Source organism: Harpia harpyja, chromosome 6 (assembly GCF_026419915.1).
Source record: "Harpia harpyja isolate bHarHar1 chromosome 6, bHarHar1 primary haplotype, whole genome shotgun sequence".
Classification (NCBI taxonomy): Eukaryota; Metazoa; Chordata; class Aves; order Accipitriformes; family Accipitridae; genus Harpia; species Harpia harpyja.
The window spans coordinates 38,820,836-38,847,255 of NC_068945.1; positions in this window are offsets into that span (position 1 = coordinate 38,820,836).

The window sequence follows — 26,420 nt, forward strand, 5'->3', positions numbered from 1 at the left end:
GTCTCAAAAGTCAAATGCAATATTCCACATGCCTTACTCTTAAAACTCCAGTCAATAATGCAGGTATTGGCAGGGAGAGTATCCAATCAAAGGTTTATTGAGGAAGAAAAAAGTTGAGTAGGAAAAGGAGAGCAGAAGTATATCTTGGCCAATAAAAGGCAGACAGAATAACAAAGCATGCCATTGCTAAGACAGTAGAATTGATCGAGCTGGCATCACACAAAGTCACTGCAACAGGACTTCTCCTACTATGAGACAGCTCTAAGCTGCTTGGGCAACTAGAACGTTTTGAGGAAGAAAGACAGTATTACTATTAACTTTTTTGCTAACATAGGAATGATTGTACAGAGGAAGAGGAAAATGAGAAATGGGAATAAAAATGCCATGCAAAAATTGTCCCAGTGAACCAACCACCTCCTTAAAATATGAAGAGCAAGGTCATGCTATAAGATCTACCCACTTACTTGGGATGGGAAACAAATTACAAAGAAATAGTTTTATGTATGACCCAGCTGACTTAATCTCATATGTTCAAAGGAATACTTTCATAGGCATCAGAATTTTTGAAGTTTGATTTCTTATGGCTGCACCTCTGGCACCTATGTGATGTGTGGAGCACTCAAAGGAAAACTCAAGGGTCAGTCTGTTAAACAGACTTTCTGGTTACTAGGACTATATAATGTACACAGTGAAAGTACATTCTTCAGCTTTGGGGATTAATTTTTGCTTCTCTCTTTTACCTTGTTTCTGAAATATGTAGTATATACATTCTGTTACATTTGGTTAAAATTGGGCAACAGGTTTGAAAATTTACAGATGGAATTGGTATGTCAGATACACATAGAAAATGCCTTCAGTGAATAGTGAAACCGGGCTGAAATATCAGACCAAATCTGATTTCCTGAGTTATGTCCTGTGAGGAGAACAAGAGACGCAGGGCAAAACCTGAATTAAAAGGATTGTGTCATGGATTACTGAGAACTCAACCCATAAAAGTCCATAGGCCCAGCCAGGCTGGATCCAAGTGTGCTGAGAGAACTGACGTCCATGCAAGGACGCTTTCTGTCATCTTTTAAAAGTCATGGAGATCAGGGAAGATTCCTGGTTTTTAATGGAAAGATGTTGCATAGAAACATGCAAGAAAGGCCTGAAGAACTAACCAGGGAACTACAGGTTGATCAACCTCACTTTTGTCCCTGGGAAAGTCATGGAACAAATCCTCTTGGAGTACATTTTTGGGCACATGAGAAGGAGGTGATAGGGATCAGTCAGTACGGATTTACCAAGGTGTTACAGTCTGAATGGGTAGACAACCAGGCAATTAAAAAATATTAGGACGATTGGGCTTAGATGGTAGTGATTAATGTGTTTTAGTCGATGCAGAGGCCAGTAATATGTTTATTGATGACATGGAAGAGAATAAGGCACATACTCTCATCAAGTTTACAGTTGGCAACAAATTGGGGGAGCCAGCTGATGTGTTTGACAGCAGACTGGAGGAATGCACAACGGAAATCTAATGAAATTCAGCAAGGACAAATACAAAGTCCTGCAGCTGGGATGGACTAAACTCTTCCATTGTACAAACTGAAAACTAACTGTTGGGGAACAGGTCTGAGGAAAATGGCACGAGGGTCCTGGCAGACAGCAAGCTGAGCATGTTTGATTGTGTTGACAGCTCACGTATTGTAGGAATGCTGTGTAGTGACAGATTCTGATGTTCTGAACTGCACACAAAAAAAAAAGAAAGAAAGAAATTGGTTGTAGAAAACCTAGAAACAGGTGATCTAGAGCTGAAGACTGACTCACATTTTTCAACAGGAGCCGATTGTTGCAGCTGAATATATGTGTCAGACAGGTAAAGACTGCTGTGATGGGAATGTTTAGAAAACCCATAAAATAGACAAGTTTTAAATTTCAAAACTAAATTTTGTTAAATTAATTAATTAATGACACACTTCATTCTCATTGTTAGTTGTTATGCAATATGATTACATCATCACTACATATACAAAACTGTTAGTCTTTAAGTTATATCCTGAATTAGCTATGGAGCTGATGCCATACAGTTAGCACTGAAGGCTACTGTCCTTGATGGGCTTAGTCAGGAGTGATCAGGACTGAGACAGATTTGCCTGTCTCCCAGAAAAGAGTGTCCTCTGCTCCTGATACTATTAATCTTATTTGTTGTTGGGATTTTCTTTTTGGCTTTTGTTGTTGGTTTTTTTGTTGTTGTTTTTGTTTTTATCTTGCCAGTCATCCTTGTGCATTCAGCAGGATGTCTTGCCTATCTGGAGTCGGTCATGCTTATCTTGCTTCTGGCCTGGTAACTTTCTCTTGGGTGTCTCCTACATACCTCTTTCTTTGCCCTTTTGGTGGTCACACTGCTCACATACTCAGGTAAAATAATATAACCGAAGTATATATTGTATTTTGCTATGATGTCACAGTGTTAATAAATTCTTTTGTGCTGTTGTTGATTTCACAATTTTTGTATGCCTATGTTTGGATTCAAGGCAACTTAATATTAATTATATTTTGAGTAGTGCACTTGTAATTTATAGGTGTCATAGGCCTCTGCACTGGTTATACCAATACATTACGGATATACTTCTGAATTTAGGCAATCATCTGCTTGATTATCATGTATATATATTGCCAAAAGACTACCACAGTAATTAAAATTTTAATGAAATCAGTTTAACCTAACTCCTCTGTCTCATCCACTGCTGACAATGGGGGCATGTGAGGACTAGGACAGCAGAACTGTATGTGACACCAGCTGCTCTTCAAAAAAACGTTAATGCAGCTTTACGGTCCCCTGTGTTCTTGCCAGAGATTTCTTGCACAGAGGGCTTCCTGTGTTTATAGTAGCAGTTGTGGTGTTTGTATTGATCTGATTAGTTTTCTGAGAGTATTTCTCACATGAAAAACTGGGAATGTGCCACTCATACTGGGAAGCTAAAATACCTCTGCCTTTCTTCCTTTCCCCTGCTCTCTTCTCCTTTTCACATTACAGCTGTTTTTGACAATTCACAAAGAGGAAGATTAAATTTGTTTTGGTTTACACATAGCATTGTGAATTGATTTTACAAATATATGATTGAGTAATTATTGAGAGCATGAATATTCTCTAATAGAAATTTTCATGGCAATATCTTCAGCTTTTTTCATCTCCCTTACTTTCTCCTTTCTTGTAGTCCAAGAAATATCTCCATAAACATCTCTTGATGTAAAAGTGTCCCTTCTTCTCCTGCCTTCCCCCTTCCTCTCCATATTTGATTGCATATTTTCTTTCTCTCCTCATTCCTGTCCTCATTCAGTACATTCAGAAAATGTTGAATTAACTTTCTCCTACAATTTTTCTGCTCCCTCCCCCATGACTTTTCTATTTCTTTCCAAATTAATTTGCCCTGCCACCTGGTCTCCTTGGAATTTAGCAATTATTCAGTATATAAAGCCTGGCTCCTAACAGATGGGGCTTCCAGAATACACACATCAACAATGTACATCCTAGGGCCAGAAGATTGTGAGTTAGCTGCAGTTTCATTATGACTTCAATTTTCTAATGGTTGTGAACATTGTCAAAGAACATTAATGCTGTTCGTGATACCATGTCTTCTAAATAGTGGAGTTCAGACCAAGCCCTTTTTCTTTGATTTAGAACATACGTTTGTTCTCCAATTTCATGGTACTGATGGCACATATTTTATAGCTACAGGGATGGGAACCAAAATATAGTAATTACATATGTTTACTTTCACCTGTGCTTTGCAGAAGGCATCTTAGTGTTTGCATCCAATTAGCTAGATCAGCATTTGTCATTTTCTAAAACATTCTATGTCTTCATAGTTCACCTCTGCACTAGTATTTCCGTATTTTAAAATATAAGAGAGATTTATGTATGTTGTTTTTCAGTTATATCAGGCTATATAAGGAATATGGCGAGAAACTTTTTCTGCAATGGAATCTTTCTTAAATGCTCAAAATTCTCATGATCTGCATTTGCACAGATCAGAAACTTTTGGAGCAGCTATATAATTTGGGGAGAAGAAAGAAGGTGGACTAAGGAGAAGGGGGGAATAATATTCAGAGAGAGGGAGGGGATTCAAAATATCCAGGATTTTTCAAGTGTTCTTGTTTGAGCTGTTTCGTTTTGTATAAATAGTTGAGGCCCTGAGACAGAGACTTGTTCTCTCTTGTCCTAGGTGTGGGCAGTAAGCACAAGTTTTGATTCAGTATTTGTTGCCTTCTTGATTTCTCCTGTTTAAATGGTTCTATTTTGTATCAATAACAAATAACCCTGGGGAAGCAGATGCTAAGTCTGCATCCAGAGGCAGTTTTACTGAATGTAGGTATGTGAGGTAGAGCAGGAGTGATTTGAACCTGGGCTTTCTACGTATCACAGGGCATTATGATAAGTACTGTGAAGGCCAAACTGTTCCAAAATTTGTCCAGAAAAGTCTCTATGTTAGGAGGTCTCCGCTCTAGGAATCCTATCTCTTGCTAACAGTCCATATCTCAAAGAGGTTACCATAGTTATAAAAGCTAAAGCACTAACTACAGCAACAGTTATGCAGTCATCTCTTAACTTGCAGACCACATCAGGTCCTACCCAAATCCTTCCCAGATAACTGTATAATTGAGGAGAACAGCACCTGGACTCTGATCTCTTCCACCTTTGGCCACAGGAATCTGCAGCCCCTCGTTGATTTGCTCTGTCTCCCTTTGTAGTGTCATTGGTGACCACATAGATGAACAGTGAGAGAGAACAATTTGAGGTGTAAGAGAGTGTTGTGAATCTCTCTGCAATATTCTTGATCCAGGCTGCCAGCAAGCAGTAAGAATCCCATGACAGCAACTCTGATCAGCACCTCCCCACCCTGCAGAAGGGAACCTCCATCACTTGGCCTGTTTTCTTGGTTTCTTGGTGTTAATGTGTGATCCAAGCTCAGCTGGCTTTGAATTCTCCCCAGGGAACTTCTTTGCCTTCCTTGGCTATTAGGACACTGTAGTGATGCTGTAAATTCAGATCCGAGGACCCTTCTTCCTAATGCAAGAAGTCACAAGCTTTCAGCACCTTGGGAGTCTCCATCCACAACTAGACTGTCTCTGCCCCTCCTTCCTTGCACCACATAGCTCTGCCACATCACTGTGAAGACCCTGTTGTCACCTCTTCATCCTTCCCAATGCTACTCAGTCTGCTCATCTCTTCGCACAGCTCCTGTACCTGGTCGCTTAGTGCCTCAGCCACAGGACAGCTCCTGCGGGTGAGGCCACCAGCAGCTCCAGCCCTGGGGAGCAGCACCCAGCACTCCCGGTGGTCCCTGTCCTGCGTGGCAGCCTCCCTCCTCTGGAGTACACCACGTAAGGACTTCGACTCCCTGGGGATGTTTCTTCCAGCCTGTCATGGACAGTCATACTGTCCCATGCTGCATGGAGCACAGTTTCTGGGCTGCTTTCACGTCCCCAGCTGAGCTAACTGCCCCGCTAACTACCAACGTACCTGTTAGCTGCCTCTGCTGTATGTCTGCTTGCCCGCTAGATAGGTGTTCTCTGCTGCAGATGAACAGCAGATTATTCTCTAATTGGCAGATGGTTGCTGAACATTTTCCAGACAGCATTGGTGATAAATGCTTTGTCGCTGCTGTATGTGGTGAATTGGCTTTTTGCATCATGCATGTGTTGTGAAAGCTTGGTTATATTCCCATGATACCTTTTTAACAATCACTGTAAAAGGAAGAACTGTCTGCCAAGACTTTGTGCTAATTGCCCTACATAACCAAGAAGAGATAAAAATGAACTAATGTTCTTTTTGTGATCAGAAGCTATCCTAAAGGATCAATTTTTAAAAGCATTATCAAGCATTTAACTAGGCAAGAGGCTTGAACACAACAGAGAGATTCATTCTGGGAAATGACTTCTTTCAGTGGATGAATGTTATAAATTTTCAGGGCTTAAAATCCTAGCATTATTTGGATGTGATCCACGAGGAAGATGGGCTGCTGAAAGCTCACCTCTGTTAGAAAGGTATTGTAATCTAACTACCGATTTAAACCCTATTGTAATTCCATCTTTTTCAAATTGTACATTTTTCTTTGTGGTGGAGAATGAATTGTTAATGAAAGCCAAGGCAGTGGGAAAAGTCTAGTTTAAATGATCAAGTGTGTGCACTTACGGTATCACAACATTTTTAAATTTTATATTAACATGAATGGTATGTGAGTTTACAGTATTACAATGAAACAACTTCAGCTATCATTTTTGCATAGTCAGTGTGGTGGATATGTAACTAGAAGCAAAGGTTGATAATACAGTCAGTTCTTCTGCCTGAATAGGAAAGTCTGTATACTTTCAGTAGCAGCTTTGGAGAAAAAGACAATAGAAAAATTTTAAGACAATAGATGTGCCAAACCGGAACTTTTGTTTCAGTTCGGACATCCCAAAGACGTTGATCAGGTCACAGTTGTAAACCTGTGACTGCGAAAAAACTCTGTTCAGTTTCTGCTATCTGAAGGGATACATTGCAAACCTGTAAGAATGTGAATGCTGCTGGGGATGCATTCACATTAATAATTTCCCTGTGATTTATATGATGCTGAAATGTCACTGTCAAAATGTCTTTGATTTTTGCCTTTATGTTGAAAATAAGTAATTACTGTAAGGCTATTCTTTTACATTTTTGTATTATGTCATTCTAGAGCCTTTCCTTGAACACCTTTCAATCACCACCCTTCCAATCCAGGTATAAATAAATGTGATGAAGGTTAAGTTTTGTATGGGTACTGAAAGTAGGAATGAAACATAAATATAAACAAATCTGTAAAAATATATATACTTTAAATAATTCTTATAAACCTATTCCAGATTCCAGGTTTTAATAACACAGATGAAAATCTTTCAGAAGACTTTGAAAAATGTAAAAGATGAGGTGACAGAATATTTTAAAGTAGTTTAATTATTCCACTCAGGATGGTGTCATTGCTAAATTTTACTTATGCCCCAAAGCAACCAGACCGTGTAACTAAAGTCTGGAAAGGTTTATTAAGTGTGAAGATACCATCTCTTGCTTAAGATATCAATAAATTTCAAATTACTGGAGGCTGGGAGAGTGTTAGGCAATTAATATGTATTGCTTGACCTGTTCTTACACAATTGCTAAACATCTGCTACAGGGCTTTGCCAGTGACAGGACAGCAGCCTAGATGAACCTTTGGTTTAGTTTAGTATTAAATATGTCCTTAGGAATTTCTAAGTTATATTACCGAATTTGGAAAAACAATTGGATTTCCTAAGGCTCATAACAATTTCACATCAGCTTGGCTATTTTGGAAGGGAGCAATAAAGAAGAAACAAGGTGGGGATTTCAGGTGTAACTTTGTCAGATAACGCTCATTTTTTTGCTGTTGCCAATAGGTGTGCAAAGAAGTTGGAGTTTGAAAGGATCAAGCCCTGACACTGTAACATCACACTCCACCATGCGAACAGTGCCCTTTGTATTTGCACTGCCTTTAAAGTAAAACTCACCCTGGTTTACTTGTTCACAAATCAGTCATCCATGCTATGCTCCAAAATAAAACTGGTATCTGGATTATAGCCCCTGATTCATACAGCAGCTGTATGAATTTATAAACCTTTGACACATAGTAAATGGAACAATAAACAAATTCCATTTACATTCTGAATTCTGAAGTGAAATAACTGGTATAAGACACCGGTAATTAGGAAACTTACCTGGGAAAGAAACTCCCCTGTAACAAAAACCACTTGCTTTTTAAAAAGGTCTGTTAATATTTTTATGGAATTGAAGATTACCTTCTCTTTGGGAGTTCTGTTTGAACACTGACAATCTAAGTCTAGTCTAAGTTTTATTTAGCAAGAACATTGGGAAGGAATGAACTTTCATGAAGGTAGCCTTTATACATAGTAAAAAGAAAAAGTAATTTTTTGTTTGTTTTTAAAGACTTTTAAAGATACACTTCACTTCCTTGTGTGACAGTTATTTGCATTGTGTTGGAGGCATCACCACTGGAAAAAATAAAGTGAAAGCAACCCACAATTGCCCACTATCCTTTGGGGTTTTATTATCATGTATATTGTAATAACTTGTCTTTAGTGGGCATCATTGATTTTCAAATAGGAAAGACTAACAGAGATGATTGTTTCAAGACAGTATACATAGTGCTCTGCAGAACAGGAACTCTATATTGCCTGATGAAAATATGGAAAAGCACAGTTTTGCCTTTTAGAAAGAAATAAGTCACTGAAGGATGTTATACAGATGCTAAGAATTAAATACACTGTGTTCGTCACTAGGCCCATCAAATTCCAGGTAATCAAATCAGAGCAAAAGTGATCCTAAAAGCTAGTAGAATCCAAAATCTCTGCTGGTAGAAAATACTAAGACTTCTTTCAATAGAACATTTTCAGCATCAGTCCTCAGGATAATTAGGTAGACATGAATTAATAAAAGTAAGATTTCAACCAAATCCTGAACTTTGTACCCATTTTTAGGGGAAGTAAACTGAACTAATAAAACAATTTTGTGCCTTTTGCCCCCTTTTTTTTTACTGGAAACTGTTTCCCTTTGAGAGAAATAAAAGATTAATTTGGGTATTGCTTTATGCAGTCCTACTTATTTTCAAAACTATGCAGTCTCCTCATTTATCAACATCAAAGTTTGCCATCTTTGTTTGATATCCCGGACCTCCTATTTTAACTGTCAGCACTCAGCCTAGAAAGTTCCGCCATGTTTAAGAACTGTGATGAGAATTTTTCTACAATGTCTCTAACCATATCCTCATCAAAAGAGTGTTAACTAAAACTTTTTTACCTTCCCAGGGCAGCTGACAGACTGTTGTTTGTATTTTGGGGAATGATTCCCATGGTTTCAGTTATTTCTTCCCAAAAGCAGAACAATCACACGTCTGCAGGGTGAAATCAGCTGGTACGCCTAGCTTTGGTGAGGCATTACCATTCTTCAGTGTAAAAGGAAGAGTACAAAACATTTTAAAGTGGTAATACACATTATTAAACAGTTAAAAACCTTACTCTATTGAGAAGCAAAAATAGCTCAGAAAATGACAGCTGGAGTTTAATTTATTCAAGAAAATGACTAGCCACACATTAAAAGTTTTGATATAAAGTAGTTTTAACCAAGGGAAGAATGGGAAGACTGTTATTGTGACTCTGCAAACTGTAATTAGAAGTTGCATTAGTAAGACAGGTTTCCAGGTAAATTGTGCAGTTCTTCTGAAAGTATGAAGAGAAAATCTACACTAGCCCTATCCACCTTGATTATTATTTTTTTTCTGAGAGAAATATGTGATCCTCTGTACTGTTCACTTGTCTATCCTGACTACAAAAACTAGCCACCATATTCCATATGCATATGACTAATGGAAGTACCTGTGCTGATCCATTAGACCATCAGTTTCCTTCTGTAGAATTAGGTTAGGAATTCCATTTGAAAAGAGCCACCTTCAATGCAACCCATTCTGTTGTCTCTCTCTTGTGCTAAATGCCTTATAGGTTACATGGCCACGTGGCTTGAAAAAGGGCTTAGAAGTTGAGGTGGAAGATCTTGTCATACATTTGTTTTATGACCTTTAAGTGATTGAATGATTCAGGCTTAACTTTCCAAAAAGACATGCTAAGATAAGGACCCATTTAGGTCCAGAGGAAGCTAAAAAAAAGCCCAGGTTCTCCAAAATAACATGGCATCTATGGGATCACATTTATTAATAGAAGTGATTTTGTTAATGCTAGACAGCAAGCTTTCTCTTGGATAAAATTTGTAGATCCTGTACTTGTGCTTTGACTCTGAGTCCAAATTAAGGACCGTTAGGTTTGTTTTTCTGTTCTTAATCTGTTTTCTCTTACGTCCCAAAATAATAGATTTGTTTCCTTCATCCCTCTATGATTTTGGTACTAATAAACATCACTTGTAGGTTACTTTTCAGGTTATTTAAGCAGCAAGCACATCCCCAGGGCTGTGCTGAGATAATGAGGCTATCAAATTGCCAGTACAAATTTTGCTACACACTGCAATTACTTGAGTGTTCAATCACAGGTAGTGTTTACTGTGATGTGATCACACTCTGTGAATATGCTACTTCCCTCTTGACTGTCACCTGCTATTTTGTTATTGAAAATAGCAAAGAAGAGTCAGACAGAAACTTTTATAAATTGATTATCTAAACTTGTCAGACTATCTGATATCAACACAAGCTTTACTCCCCCCACCAACGATAAGGCCAAAGTGCTACACCCAGACAGGTACTTGGATGTTGCAAAGCAGAGCATTTCCACAGCTCAGTATCAGGTACATGAACACGAGTGGAGTCTGAAATGCAGTGTCACGTGCATAGGATGCTCACCAGAGCATAGAGAGGCATGCTGGAGTGTGCTTCCAAGTAACAGTGTGTTGACTTACAGAATTAGTTGATAGGCCACACCAGGCATAATAGTGTCTGTGGCTCACTCTTCAACCCCTCTACTGAAGCTATTTCACTGTATCTGAAAATTCATGAGTATCTTGGGTAAAAAGAAAAAGTAAATATGAGCATAACACTCATATAATGAGCACCTGGATAGTTAGGATGTCTTGGGTTCAGCTCTCCTCTGAGACAGTCACATGCTTTAACACTTCTGCGGGGAGTTAAGAAATGTGTCTGAATTTCCTTAGGCTAAGAAGCTTTCAGACAGGTTTTCTGTACTGAAGCACAGGCGGAGTCTGTGCTTACTGGGGTGTGAAATGGAGACTCCACTTGGATGTCAGACTGGAAGCTTGTGAGTTCTGGCAACAGCAGGAAAGCTCCTTCTCCCCCACCTGCAGATCTGCAACTACAGAACAGATTCAGTGCCCCAGTGGAAGATGTGGGGCTGGGAAATATGTCCGATGAAGAATCATAGCTGGCTGAAACCGAACTGTGCAGCAGCAACAAGGTGAGTAATAGCAGTGGGATATTCCCTGCCGTGGGGGATGGAGGCTCCCTTCTGCTCATCTGAGGATCAAGGACTGCTGGGAAGAGATGGGATCCACCTGACCAAGTGAAAGAAACCCCTCTTTGCCAACAGGCTGGCCACCCTGGTGAAGAGAGCTTTAAAATAGGAGCAATGAGGGAGGAACAACAAAAAGTGAGGAAATGGTGGACTGGGTTGGTAAGAAAAGGATACATAAATAGAGATCTTGACTAACTATATTCAGATATCTGGAGACTGAAGTTTCTTCAAGTGAAAGTGTGCATCTTTCAGGTGATGCCAAACCTTTTCTAGAGGAAACATTTCTGAAATTGGGTTTTATAGCTAGGAATACCTTTTCATTCATTAGCTGCGACTTCAGCTCTGGAAATAGTCCACTGGTGGAAGATGATATCTATTACACAAGAAACCACTTTGGCTTTTAAAGGGACACTTCAAACTGAATTTATTTGATATTTAAAGTGCAAATAAATCCCACAGTACCCTAGTTGTGGTTAATTTTGCATGGAGGAATTGTAACTATTTGCTTAAGACGGTTCAGTCAGTGACAAAATCACTGTATTCTCGGTTCCCGTTGTAATTTTAATGTACTTTGGAGGTTTTCAATAATTGTGGGAGCGGCAGAAACCTTGGAGTACCACTGAAATACCCTACTAATGAGCAGGTTTCAGTATTATTCCTGAGCTGAAACTTTTTGAACTGACTTGGGAGAATCCTAGTAAAGCAACTGTGAATCATTGGAATGACAGTCATGGATCGTTATGCTGAGGTCCATTTGGAGGTGTGGCTGCATACAAATGATGATTATATATTTGTCTATCACCTGAGACTTAAAAGGCATTGGCTGTCTTGATGATAAGTACAGACCATGAGCAGAAGCCATAGTTAGGAGAAGGAAAATTGCTGCACCTGTCTGTGCTTCATGCTGTCTTCCCCACAAATCAGTTCAGTCCTCTCATGTTGACTCTGAAGCTAATTAGCATTCCAAGCCATTTGTAAAGCAAGGACATGTCTGCATCTGAGTTTAAGAGAAAGAAAATCTGTGTGTCACCATGAAGAGAGGACTCCCAGACTTTGAATATGCACCTGAAGGGGCGACAGGTACTACATACAGAAAGGCTGCAACCAGGTCCAGCAGCTTTCTGCCCGGCTTTCAGGGTCGTGAGCAGACTTGAGCTTAAAGCTACCTGTGATTCCAACTTTCATTATTTTGAATGCAAGCTCAGAAATGGGATCTGACTGTAACGTATTATATTTACTGTGATGATTGTTGTTATCCTCAAGCCTGTTAGTGTTGACACTGAGCCTAGAAACTTATCACAACCAATGAGGCCATTCAGCACTCAAGCTAGGCATTTTTCTGAAGAGGACCCTGCCTGAATTATTTATGCCTTTCAAGTTTGGAGTTTACCTGACTACTGCTCATCTTCAGCATGGGAAGTCATCTAATACCTGAAGCAATTCTCCCTGGTTTCCTACAACCTCTTCTTCTGTTAGTACATGCTCTCAGGAAGAGTGTACACCAATTCCTCTGTGCTCTGCTAAACTAAATGCACTTGGTTTAAATCATTCCTCTAAAGACCAAATTGGTCTCTCGTGTATAACAGATCATCTTCCATCAGCTGATTTTCAGAGTTAAGTACTTATTTCTGTGCTTAGCAAGATTGCCATCGAAGAAACAAAATTTAACAAATTTTAACTGTTTCATTTATCTGCTACAAAATATTAATATTACCCTATGTATACTTACATCTTTCACAAAGCCATTTTTGCCTATCACAAGGCAATGACACTCTCAGTGGAAACACTGCTGCTGGAGGGTATTTCAACAGTTGGTATTTGAGCAGGAGGTTCCACACCCAAAAAGGAGAGAACAGTTGACAAGATTTAGGCAATGTGAGGGCAGCCCTCAGGATCCAACACTTTTTGTCATCTATCACTGCTGAAGTCTGCTCTACATCATTAGCAGAGAGAAGAACAATTACTGATAGATTCAGGAAAGAAGCCATCTGACTCCACATATGACTTTAAAGATGATCTGGCAACTGATGCTTGGAAGGAAGAGAATTCTGTTTTGTGATCTCAGGAATGATCACATCACTGCTATTCTTGTAGTGTAATAAACTGCAAAAGGCCACTTTTTCACAGTTGACTAATTCATGACTCATTCTTCATGTTGCCTTAATATGGCTCCCCATGCTGTTGATGTCAAATGATATATTTATTCATTCTGCTGAGGTTTTTATCTATGCAAAAAAATTAAGTGAATGCAATAAGATTGAACAAACTTGAAAAGACACTTTGAGGCATGTTTGATTGTGAAATGAATATGAAAAATGAGCTCTTCATTACTGTGCCATCCTTACACCATCACTGACTTACACATTGCTGACCTAAACACCCAATCTCTGAAAAGTAACTAAACGGCATGTGTTAACTAATTATTACTAACCACTGTAAATGGCAAAATTATGACCTGATTGTGAACAGATAGAGCACATTCCTTTAGAGTGTATTAGTAATAGGCTTTAAAACCAGAAAGAAAGCACATGTTCAGCTGTGGAAAAAAAGCAGGAAAATAATGAGAAAATAATCTTCTAACATAACTTAATAAAGGAACTTACATAGTAATTACCTTTAGCTGAAAGAAAAGCGACAAGTAATTTGACATGAAAATATCAGCTTCCAAGTGTTACTGAAGAACCAATTCCCGACTTCTGACATCCACCTGAAGTCAGTTGGAGTTGTACATGCAAATACTTCTATTTTTATTGCTGAGTCAAACCCAGAGATTCCTACTTGCTTCATAGGCTGTCTGTACTAAGACCACTATGGGTCGTGGTTACAGGCAAAATAAAGGAAACAGAATTTGCTCCAAAGTGTCGGGGTCCTGAGGTTATTCAGAGGCTTTTCTGGTTATGCCCAGTCTTTCCCAGGGCCTCCCCCCTCTCCTGCTCATGCCCCAGGACCCCATTTCAGCCCAGTCAGAGACCATCAGTTCCTTGCCTGGGGCAGGCAGGGCAGAGCCTCTGGCTGTGGGACAGGACCTGGTGTGGCAGAAAAAGACTTAACTGCAAGGTTCAAGCAAATGATTTATTTGAACTTCACTTACAGACTTAACATGCCACTATTGCAGGTTTTACAGGTACAATGGAGGAATGCACTACTGCAATTTGAAAAGCAAGAGTAGTACACTATTGCAACCACAAGCGATTCACAGACAACCACAAGCACACATACATTTACAAACTTAAAGCATGAACAATATTCACTTACCTCTCCAGGTAAGGGCTTTCAATCCCAGGGAAGCTACCTCGACCGGCATCCCAATCAAGGGGGGGAAGGATCTCTTTCATAAGCCAACTGTATAGTTGGAGAAGTGACTCCCCAATTTCCAACCTGAATCTTAGGGTTTTTATCCCCTGACTTGTGGAATGGTGTGTATGACTATGTCTGAGTGGATTATGATATATGCCTGAGTAGATTATGTACATCTGAGTGGAGTTTCCCCTTATCTTTCTTTTGCTGGTCTGTGATTGTTTGAATACGCAAGGTTGTCATCTGAAACTGAAGCTGAAACCCTCCAGGTTTTGGTTTTTTTTTTACCTTGCTTCCTCAGGCAACTGAATAGTGGTGGGACTGAGACTCAGGGCATACTATTTGTTAAGGGATTTCAAGGCTCAGTTCAGGTTTTGGTTCTTTGAATGGTGCAGCCACGGCCCTGTTTAGTTTAGGGTTTATCAGACAACCCAGGGCTAAGCTGTCTACACAGCTCCCCGTGAGTCATGTCTGCAGAGAGACAGGGCCTCGAGGCAATCCAAGGCTGGGTCACTTTTGTAACCCCCGATGAGTTGCCTGTGTGCACTAGACACGGTGAAACTTGTTTGTGAACTATGAGCTGGACAATCCATACACCTGGCCAGCAAGATCCTGCCCTGCCCACCCTATGTGCAGCCCAGAGTTCATGCTTCAGCTCACCAGACAAGGAGAAATGCAAAAAATCAGAATCATAGAAACATAGAATAGTTTGGGTTGGAAGGGACCTTTAAAGTCCAAGCCCCCTGCAATAAGCAGGGACATCTTCAACTAGTTCATGTCGATTAGAGCCGTCCAGCCTGACCTTGAATGTTTCCAGGGATGGGGCATCTACAGCCTCTCTGGGCAATCTGTTCCCCTGTTTTGCTACCCTCATTGTAAAAAATTTCTTCCTTATATCTAGTCTGAATCTACCCGCTTTTACTTTAAAATGATTACCCCTTGTCCTATCACTACAGGCCCTATTAAAAAGTCTGTCCTCATCTTTCTTATAAGCCCCCTTTAAGTATTGAAAGGCCACAATAAGGTCTCCCTGGAGCCTTCTCTTCTCCAGGCTGAACAACCCCAACTCTCCCAGCCTTTCTTCATAGGAGAGGTACTCCAGCCCTCTGATCATTCTTGTGGCCCTCCTCTGGACCCACTCCAACAGGTCCCTGTCTTTCCTGTGCTGAGGACCCCAGAGCTGGACATAGTACTGCAGGTGGGGTCTCACCAGAGCAGAATAGAGGAGCAGAATCCCCTCCCTCAACCTGCTGGCCATGCTTTTTTTGATGCAGCCCAGGGTATGATTGGCTTTCTGGGCTGCAAGTGCATGTTGCCGGGTCATGTTGAGCTTCTCATTCACCAGTACCCCCAAGTCCTTCTCGGCAGGGCTGCTCTCAATCCCTTCATCCCCCAGCCTGTATTGATACTGGGGCTGGTTGAATGTCATAAGGTTCACATGGGCCCACTTCTCGAGCTTGTCCAGGTCCCTCTGGATGGCATTCTGTCCCTCAGGCTTGTCAACCACACCACTCAGCCTGGTGTCATCTGCAAACTTGCTGAGAGTGCACTCGATCTTACTGTCTATGTCATTGATGACAGTCCCAGTCCCAATATGGACCCCTGAGGGACACCACTCATCACCAGTCTCCATCTGGACATTGAGCCATTGACCACTACCCTTTGGATAGAATCATAGAATCATAGAATCATTTCGGTTGGAAAAGACCTTCAAGATCATCGAGTCCAACCATTAACCATGCCCCCTAAACCATGTCCTGGAGTACCCTGTCCACTTGCTTTTTGAATACCTCCAGGGATGGTGACTCAACCACTTCCCTGGGCAGCCCATTCCAATGTTTGACAACCCTCTCAGTAAAAAAATTTTTCCTAATATCTAACCTAAATCTCCCTTGCCTCAACTTGAGGCCATTTCCTCTTGTCCTATCTCCAGCCACCTGACAGAAGAGACCAACACCCACCTCACTATGACCCCCTTTCAGGTAGTTGTAGAGAGCGATAAGGTCTCCCCTCAGCCTCCTCTTTTCTAGACTGAACAACCCCAGATGTGAGCATCCAACCAATTACTCATTCACCAAACAGTCCACCCATCAGATCCATATCTCTCCAATTTAGAGAGAAGGATGTTGTGGGGGACTGTGTCAAAGACTTTACAGAAGTCTAGATAGATGACATCCGTGGCTCTTCCCTTGTCCTCTGATGCAGTCACTCCATCACAGAAGGCCACTAGGTTTTTCAGGCAAGACTTGCGCTTGGTGAAGCCATGCTGGTTGTTTCGAATCACCTCCCTGTCTTCCATGCTTAGCATAGCCTCTAGAAGGATCTGTTCCATGATCTTCCTAGGCACAGAGGAGAACCTGCTACAAAATGTAACCTGGTTTTGGTATAGGCAATGTATTACATGAGTAAAGTGATCACTTACTTACCTAAGATTTCACTTGCTGACTATGTAATACAAGCCAGGGAGGTGCAAATCACTAAGTTTAAGCAATTATGCCCTCCACAGCTCTTCAGAGAGATGTAAAAGCCAGGTAAATTGAGTTTCCAAGTTAAGATATTTTTCCCTTTTAATTATGCATATTTTATCATGGTGAGACCAGAATTTCAAGGAATTCTGAGTAACTGTAGATGATCTTCCCAGAGTCTAAATCAGTTATGTGCAGAAAGAGAAATGAGAATGTCCTCTGTAAGCAGTGCTGATTTATTCAGAATTCAAATTAAATTGGTTATGAAAGTCAGAAATACATTAATGAAGATTAACAATAGAACCCTAAGGATCCTGAATAACTGAACTGGAAATATGAGAATGATTGATGCAGCAATGGTAACAAAAGCCCTTCTGAGAAAAGAAAACTCCCAGTGTTATTATGGAGAATGAGAAGGGCAGTGAACCACATATCGAATCCCAGAGCCTCCATGTCACTTGTTAGGAAGCAGTTGGAGGCAGCTAATTCTACACAAAGGCAAATCCCTTGGCTGGGATTCTGTAATAGTGACTTGGATGCAATTGTTTTTTGGAAAGCTTTCAAAAAATGGATTTTCATAATTTCATAATTTTATTTTTCCATAATAACACGAGTACAAGCAAGCAAAAGCAAAGACCTAACTAAACAAAACATACAGTCAATAAGAAAGCAACCCACACTTTTCTATTACAGGTAAGTAAATTTTCTGTACTGCTGCATTATGGAAAGCAGTCTTAGCAGAATCCAGAAAGCTAGATTTGATTCTAGTCCCTTTTGAAATGAGGAGCTAACTACATGTTTCTGTATAATGTTTGTGCCTAACAGGAGAGATTAATGTTCAGAACCCAAGAATATAAACCAAAAATGAAGTCCTTTCTCAGACACTCAAGTTTGGCTAAGATACCATTGCTCTTGGGAAGTATTTTGTCCCTTTGTGTTGGTTTCCCTTTTGTGCAAAATGGTCATAATCTCTTTTGTTTCCAAAGATGTTTATAAAAAGCTGGCTTAGTTCTTACACTGAAGCCTTCCTTTTCTCCCATGAAAAATTAGACAATTTATATCTCCAGAGTACCACACACTTGGTAAGTTGTCTACAATTCCTATTGATGTATTCCTATTGAGCTATTAAACTAACCTGGATTTGCACATCACCGAAGGATCTATAAGACAAACCCTGCAGAAACATTTTCACAATTATTATATTTTCAAAAATCTTTCTATGTTTTAATAGGAAAAAAATAGCTCTCCTACTTAAAATGAAGGTCATACTACAACACAGAAAATAAGTGATAGAAATATCCCCATTTGGAAATGTGCAAAATCCTCCCCAAACCAAAGACCAACCCCCACACCAAGCTGAAGCTGAGCTATATTTTGTTTAGAGAAATAAAGTACAGGCTTTAAAATTACCTGACAACTTTTTATAATTTTTCTGGCACCAGGAAAAATCAGAGAGATGTAATATTTTGAAATAAACATAGCAGAGTATGGGCAGAAGATATTAAATAACCACATTTCTCTTCAAAGGAATTCTATGCATGAAAATAAATTTAGCACTTCATTAGCAACATTATGTACAGAAATGTCACTTTTCTTTCTGTTTGTTTTGAACCACTGTCACAGAAGCCCTGGCAGTAGGAGGCAGCCTGAAGTGGAACATGTTTCTTCTGATGTTAAAGGCCAACAAGGTTTATTCCTTCTCCAGCAGTTATATATTTGATTCTATTTTGATAAGAAGTTCCTATATTCAGAAAGTACTTATGTTTTCTGTTTAAAATGTATTTTAAATAATTTGAATAACTTTGGGAGTGATTGTGGGAGGAACAGCAGAGATTTTCTGAGGGCTTAAGGCATTTATAATTACTCTGATGGATATTGGAGTCTTCAGACATGCACAACAGAGGATCACAGACAGAGGTGGAAGTGAAATATTAGCTCCAAATAATGTTAAATCTGTTAAACTTGCTGTATTTTATGAAAACTGCATACTGTATATGCCCCCTTCATTTTACATTTCACACCTGAGCCCGATTTCAGGCATGCTGGTACCAGACAATATTTCAGGTAGAAAACTAGTTTGAAGCAGCATCAATATTTTCCCTTTGTTCTGAATTTCATTTCCATCAGAATCCAAAGCACAAATCAAGCCATAGTGTAATCCTGAGCAGAACTGAACTGCTGTAGCAATGATAAAAGAGAATGAAATGGAACCAGCAGTTTCAGTCAAGAGAGGCTGGATCTTCACAGGAAGCAACCAAACAACTGAACAAAAATAGAGACCAAGAAGACTTATAGCTGGACTGCTTCGAGGCCAGTAGGTTGTATGAAGTTAACCATGACGCTGGCCGCTTCCTGGTATCTTAATACAGACATTCAGAAATAACAAATCAGGTCTTCTGAAACTAAGTATTTCAAAATAAGTCGCTGAGGTGAGCAGCTCCGGCAGGATCCACAGCAGAGCGCTCCAGCATGGTGCACAAAGGGGGGGTTTCCCGGACCGGGGGAACCTCAGAGGGAGCCGAGAGAGCCGCGGGGAGCCCGCAGCTCACGCCACAGTGGCTGACGGGACCTGTGCGAGGCCAGGAGCAATGAAGGGTGTGCAGAAAGGGTGTTGAAGCTCTGCCAGCTCAACCAGGAAGCCATGGCATCCACCCGGCAGAAAGCTGTGGCCTCTCTAAGCTCTGCGCCCACCACGACTGACGCAGCTTCCCAGACAGAGCTCCGGCGGGAACACGCTGCCAGCCAGGCACCAGGCCGCAGGCTGTGCCCTGCTCTGGTGCCAGGAGGGCAGCAGTGAGCACACCCGTGGGAGGTGCGCCCAGGGAGAGGAGGTAAGTGGGTTGAGGAGTATCAGGGTGTGCGAGAGAGAAAGAGAGGCTACTGGAATCGCACCCTACTTTCCCCAAGACAGGCCCGTCAGGCAGACAGGATGTGTGATACGGAGGATTCCCTATCCTCTCTCCACCTGGCTGAAGGCCGTGACTCAAGGGATGGGGGCAATGGCCACGAGTTCCCGCCCGGTGCAGCAGGCGCGTCTCCTCTGTGACTACCCCACCGTTCCAGGTGCCCTTGCATAGTAGGTGCGAGGCTCTGCAAGTGGAACCGAACAACGCCGAGGACGATGGTTCATTGAGCCTGGAGGCGTCACCGAGGTTAAGTCGGCCTACGCTCTGCGTCAAAACCGCTTCCGTAAAGAAAAACAGACAGGTCATTGTCATAGGAGCCTCCCTTCTGAAGGCAACAGAAGGGCCAATATGCAGACCAGACCCACTTCTTAGGGACGTCTGCTGTGTCCCTGGGGTCTGGGTTAAAGATGTGAAGAGAAAACTTCCTGCCCTGGTACGTCCCTCAGATCATTATCCATTACTGATTTTTCAGGTAGGCAGCGATGAAGTTAAACAAGTCCAAGGGCAATCAAGGGAGACTTCAGGGCTTTGGGATGACTGGTTAAGGGATTGGGAACACAAGTAATGTTCTCCTCTAGCCTTCCAGTTGCAGGGAATGATGAAGGAAGAAACGGGAAGAGCCAGCAGATCAATACCTGGCTCCGAGTCTGGTGTCACCAGCAGAATTTGGGTTTTTTTGATCATGGGTCGGTCTACATGACACCAGGCATGCTGGTGACAGACAGGGCACACCTGTCTTGAAGGGGGAAAAGGAACTTTGCACAGGAGTTAGCAGGGCTCATTGAAGCAGCTTCAGACTAGATTTGAAGAAGAGGGATAAAACCAGGCTCACTAGCAAGGTCCTTCACTCCTCTGCCATCTCAGTGGAGGTAGGGGATGGACAGCCATGTGGCAGCAAAGACGCAAAGAAACCATGGAAGCACCTGAGAATGGTCACGTAGGAATTAGGGCTTCCCTTCCCCAAAAGGTGGCAGGATCAACAGCCCAACTGAAGTGCATCTACACCAATGCATGCAGCATGGGCAACAAACAGGAGGAGCTGGAAGCCATTGGCAGCGGGAAAACTATGATATAGTTGCCATCATGGAAACATGGTGGGATGACTCGCAAAACTGGAGTGCTGCAATGGATGGCTATAAACTCTTCAGAAGGGATAGGCAAGGAAGGAGAAGTGGTGGGGTAGTATGTTAGGGAGTGTTTTGATTGTCTAGAGCTTAATGATGGTGGTGATACAGTTGAGTGTTTATGCGTAAGAATCGGGGGAAGGCCAACCAGGCAGATATCATGGTGGGAGTCTGTTATAGACCACCCAACTAGGATGAAGAGGCAGATGAAATATTCTATAAGCAGCTGGCAGAAGTCTCACAATCACTAGCTCTTGTTCTCGTGGGGGACTTCAACTTACCAGATGTCTGCTGGAAATACAATACAGCGGAGAGTAAACAGTCTAGGAGGTTCCTGGAGTATGTGGAAGATAACTTTCTGACACAGCTGGTGAGGGAACCAACTAGGGAAGGCGCCCCGCTGCACCTGTTGTCTGTGAACAGAGAAGGACTTGTGGGTGATGTGATGGTTGGAGGCTGTCTTGGGCATAGCGATCATGAAATGTTAGGTTTTGATTCTTGGAGAAGTAAGGAGGGAAGTCAGCAGAACTGCTCCCTTGGACTCCCAGAGGGCACACTTTGGCCTTTTTAGGAGCCTGGTTGACACAGTCTCTTTGGAGGCAGTCCTGAAGGGCAAAGGAGTCCAGGAAGGCTGGACATTTTTCAGGAAGGAAATCTTAAATGTGCAGGAGCAGGCCATCCCCATGTGCCGAAAGGCAAGCCAGCAGGGAAGAAGACCAGCCTGGCTGAACAGAGGCTTTGGCTGGAACTCAGGGAAAAAAAGAGTTTATGACCTTTGGAAGAAGGGGCAGGCAACTCAGAAGAACTACAAAGATGTCGTGAGGTTATGCAGGGAGAAAATTAGAAAGGCCAAAGCCCAACTAGAACTTAATCCATCTACTGCTGTAAAAGACAATAAAAAGTGCTTCTATAACTACATTAGCAACAAAAGGAGGGCTAAGGAGAATCTCCATCCTTCATTGGATGGGGGGGAACACAGTGACAAAGGATGAGGAAAAGGCTGAGGTACTTAATGCCTTCTTTACCTCAGTCTTTAATAGTAAGACCAGTTGTCCTCTGGATACCCAGGCCCCTGAGCTGGAAGACAGGGACAGGGAGAAGAATGAAGCCCCCCTAATCCAAGAGGAAATGGTTAGTGACCTGCTACACCACTTAGACACACACAAGTCTATGGGGCCAAATGGGATCCACCCAAGGAGGGACCTGGTGGAAGCGTTCACTAAGCCGCTTTCCATCATTTATCAGCATTCCTGGCTAACCAGAGAGGTCCCAGTTGACTGGTGGTTAGCAAATGTGATGTGCACGTACAAGAAGGGCCAGCAGGAGGATCCAGGGAACTACAGGCCTGTCAGTCTGACCTCGGTGCTGGGGAAGGTTATGGAGCAGATCATCTTGAGTGCCATCAAGCGGCACGTACAGGACAACTAGGTGATCAGGCCCAGTCAGCATGGGTTTATGAAAGGCAGGTCCTGCTTCACTTACCTGATCTCCTTCTATGACAAGGTGACCCACTTAGTGGATGAGGGAAAGGCTGTGGATGTTGTCTACCTAGACTTCAGTAAAGCCTTTGATACTGTTTCCTACAGCATTCTCCCAGAGAAACTTGCTGCTCATAGTTTAGACAGGCATATTCTTTGCTGGGTGAAAAACCGGCTGGATGGCTGGACCCCAAGAGTGGTGGTGAATGGAGGTAAATCCAGTTGGCAGTCGGTCACAAGTGGTGTTGCCCAGGGCTCAGTACTGGGGCCAGTTCTCTTTAATATCTTTATCAATGATCTGGATGAAGGGATGGAGTGCACCCTCAGTAAGTTTGCAGATGACACCAAGTTGGGCAGGAGTGTTGATCTGCTCGAGGGTAGGAAGGCTCTACAGAGGGATCTGGACAGGCTGGATCGATGGGCTGAGGCCAATTGTATGAGGTTCAACAAGGCCAAGTGCTGGGTCCTGCACCTGGGTCACAACAACCCCATGCAATGCTACAGGCTTGGGGAAGAGTGGCTGGAAAGCTGCCCAGCGGAATAGGACCTGGGGGTGTTGGTCAACAGTCGGCTGAAGATGAGCCAGCAGTGTGCTCAGGTGGCCAAGAAGGCCAACAGCATCCTGGCTTGTATCAGAAATAGTGTGGCCAGCAGGAGCAGGGAAGTGATTGTCTCCTGTACTCAGCACTGGGGAGACTGCACCTGGAATACTGTGTTCAGTTTTGGGCCCCTCACTACAAGAAATACACTGAGGTGCTGGAGCATGTCCAAAGAAGAGCAAAATGTGTGGAAGCCACCAGAAGGTAGTGAAGAAAGTGCGTAATTGAAGCTGATTTTTGGAGTCCACAAGCTCAGTTTTCATTGCATTAACAAACAAAGATCTCATTAGATCACAATTTATAAAACTGTATAACGTCATGGAACATGGTGTTAGAACTTGAGTAAGAAAGAGAGGATTCTAAAAAGCTTCTACTGCTAAGAGGGGTTAAGTATCAATAATAAGCATAAGTAGTACAAATATTTTCAAAATGTAAATCTCAGAGCTGCATGCAAAAGTTTTTCTACAGACATACATGTATTGAAAGGACCACACCTATATATGCAAATTATGTGATAGATACATAGGTGTAACACATTTATCTATTTTCATATGCAGATTTCTCTATTCTTACTGTAGCCATTCTTTGCATGCAGTTCTTTGCATAGATGTTACTATATAAGAGGCTCTTGGAAACACAGGAAGACAGAACTGGCCATTCAGTCAGGCTGGGTGATGAATGAAGAACAGTGTCATATAGGGTGAATATATAATTTAAAATATAGCAGCATTGTGGCTTAAATTATCCTGTTTTCTATCATTTGAAAATTATATAGATAGCTCACCTTCAGGCTCAGCCTTAGATTTGAAGACACAAGCAAACTGCAGCAGGCTTATTTCAAAGCTATGGGAAAATGAGTATTATTACTGCATAGTGTATTATTTAATAGCTGTCCAGTAATGATCCAGTAACATTCTGAAGATTGGTGCAACTATTTTCATATTTATGAAATTCATCTGGAAGAACAGTTTCTGAATTATTCTGAATTCATGGAAGAGGGTTCACAGGTTCAGAAATGGGTTTTCGTTGACCTGCAGATTCTGAGTGAGATGAAGTTTTTCATCCCAAATGAGCATCAGTCTGTCACTTCCTGAGCAAAGTGAATGATATTAGTTGACTCTTCTTATTTCATTTTTATTCATAAGCTGTGTATTCTGACATCTTGTAAAATAGCTTATTTCTGCTCTACTGAAGAAGAAAGTTCTTGAGAAACTGAGAAGCAAGAAGACCTTCTCCCTTCCTCCTGTGTATGTAGCAGCCTAGAAGGTGAGGTTTTGAAAAGCAAGGTGGGACACGTAGAATTAATTGTCCAAACTTCTCTTTTTCTGAATTATCTTCTTTAGTGGGAATAAGGTGCATCACTTTTTTTTTTTTTTTTTTTTTAAAATACAGTGGCAATATTCTATACCAAGAGAACTAAGAGTTTTCTAGCCTATTTGGATTAGCATTGCAAAGAGACACACACACTTCTTGCTGCAAAAGAATATAATCTAAATGGGCACCTTTAACTTGAAACAAAAATTTCTGGACTGAATTAATGGCAGGTACAATATGGAAGTTTAACATCCCAAATATTTTCTTCTCTAAACCAGCTGCTTTAAGACTAGTTTTAGGGATAAAAACAATTGCATCAATACTGTAATTAGGTTAAAATATTATTAACATAATATCATTTAGCAATCATTAGCAATTTAACAATAAAAAACTATTATTTCCTTTTCCTCCTAACTTATTACACCGGCTCATGCACATAGTCAGAGATCTGAGTGCTTCATGAGACTGTGCCATATCATCATCTCTCACCTATCCATTGGCTGAAACCAAGAGTATTGTACATTCAAGAGTACAGGATTTGAGTAACATTGACCAAAGAATTTTTCCTGCCTGAAGTGGAGCTCTGAAATTTTTCATAACTTATGAAGCATGCCCTAAAAATGAAGGCACAATACTCTGTGTATTGATAATCTAAAAGTGAAACTAGCAAACAGTACAGTTTAAAGCTTCATAATTATCTGCCTTGATCTTATTAGGCTGTCCTACGGTAAGTGCCATATCTGATCTTAAAGAAATCAGAGAAAGTAATTAATCTCTTAATTTTATCAGTAGATCATGTGTCTATCCAGTATAAAGACATAATTATACTCGAGAGAGAGAGAGAGGAATAAAATGAACATGGCCTGTGAAATGATTAATTTTGTGTCCTGGAGTCAATTACACATAGGATAACTGCAATTGTCTGAAATTACATTTAATGCCATAATGCACTGTAAGAAAGGAGCTGGTGGGAGTACAAAAACAGTACTGCACATGAAAAATTGGTAAAATGTGTACTTTACCATTGAAAAGCTTAAACAAAACATTGAATAACCTTTGACTTTATAATTAATAACAGTACTTAGATGGTGTTGTTTCTCTGCTCATCTCAGAGTAAAATACAGAATAAGGGTAAATGATTCGAAGTCAAATGTGTCAAATACATAACAGAAGTGAGAAAGCCGGGTTCCTAAATTCTCTAGTTAATGTTCAGTGAACTAAATCATGGCAGTCCCATTGCACAGCACAAGAATTTGATGATACTTCTGAACTTGTGACTGCTTACCAAGAATAGATCAAGTAGGTTGAGACATACATAATGTCTTCTTCAGTACCCACAGTAACCCTCAAAATATGGTTCTAAAAGGGTAGGCATCAAGTCTGGCTATGGCAGGCAGGTGCAGAAGTGCTGTTGTGGAAGTGTTAATGCCCATGCCAATAGTGAATATACTCTGTATCTCAATATTCACTAGATGTCTCCAGAAGCCTGAGCATACTGACTGTGCTGAGTGTCCTATAATTAATATAATTAATGATCAGCCCTTCCTCCCTCTATAAAGCTGTCTCCAAAGGTCTTATTCAACATAGCACATTGAATGAACACTCAGAGAAATAATTTACTTGAGACAAGTAGGTGGGAGAATAGAAATGGGGGAGAATAAAAGTAAGAATAAAAGTAGCAGAATAATAATGAGGAAAAATAGTTTAAACTAGATTGTCACAATGTTGTTTTCCAATGTGCTCCATTGTGGGCGTCTAATACATGACCTAGTGCAGCTAGAATGGGTTGAAGAACAGACAAATAACAAGACAGCTCTTACTGCACTCTTAGATGTATGGACTTGAGTTGATAGTTAAGAGTTCCTTTGTTCCAGGATGAAAAAATAGTAGAGCTGGTAGGAAAAATACTCATTTGGAGAATGTTTGATTGTCCATATTAAATCAGAAATTGGCCACTTCATGAAAATCAACACTTGATTGAAGAAGTTTCTTCAGCTCAGCAGACTTTTATCTAGACTTTGAAAAGCAGGCGTTGCTTTGCATACTACCATTGAGCCCATGAGTGTAATTTACCTGGCAATGTTCATGATGCTCATGGCTAAGTTTTGCTGACCATCACAGTCTGACTTTGAACACCATTAATGACGTTGCTACCATGGAGGCTGATATAAAATGAAGTTGCAATGTTTAGAAAAGACAGCTGACATTTACTGCCAATAACTGAACTTTACTT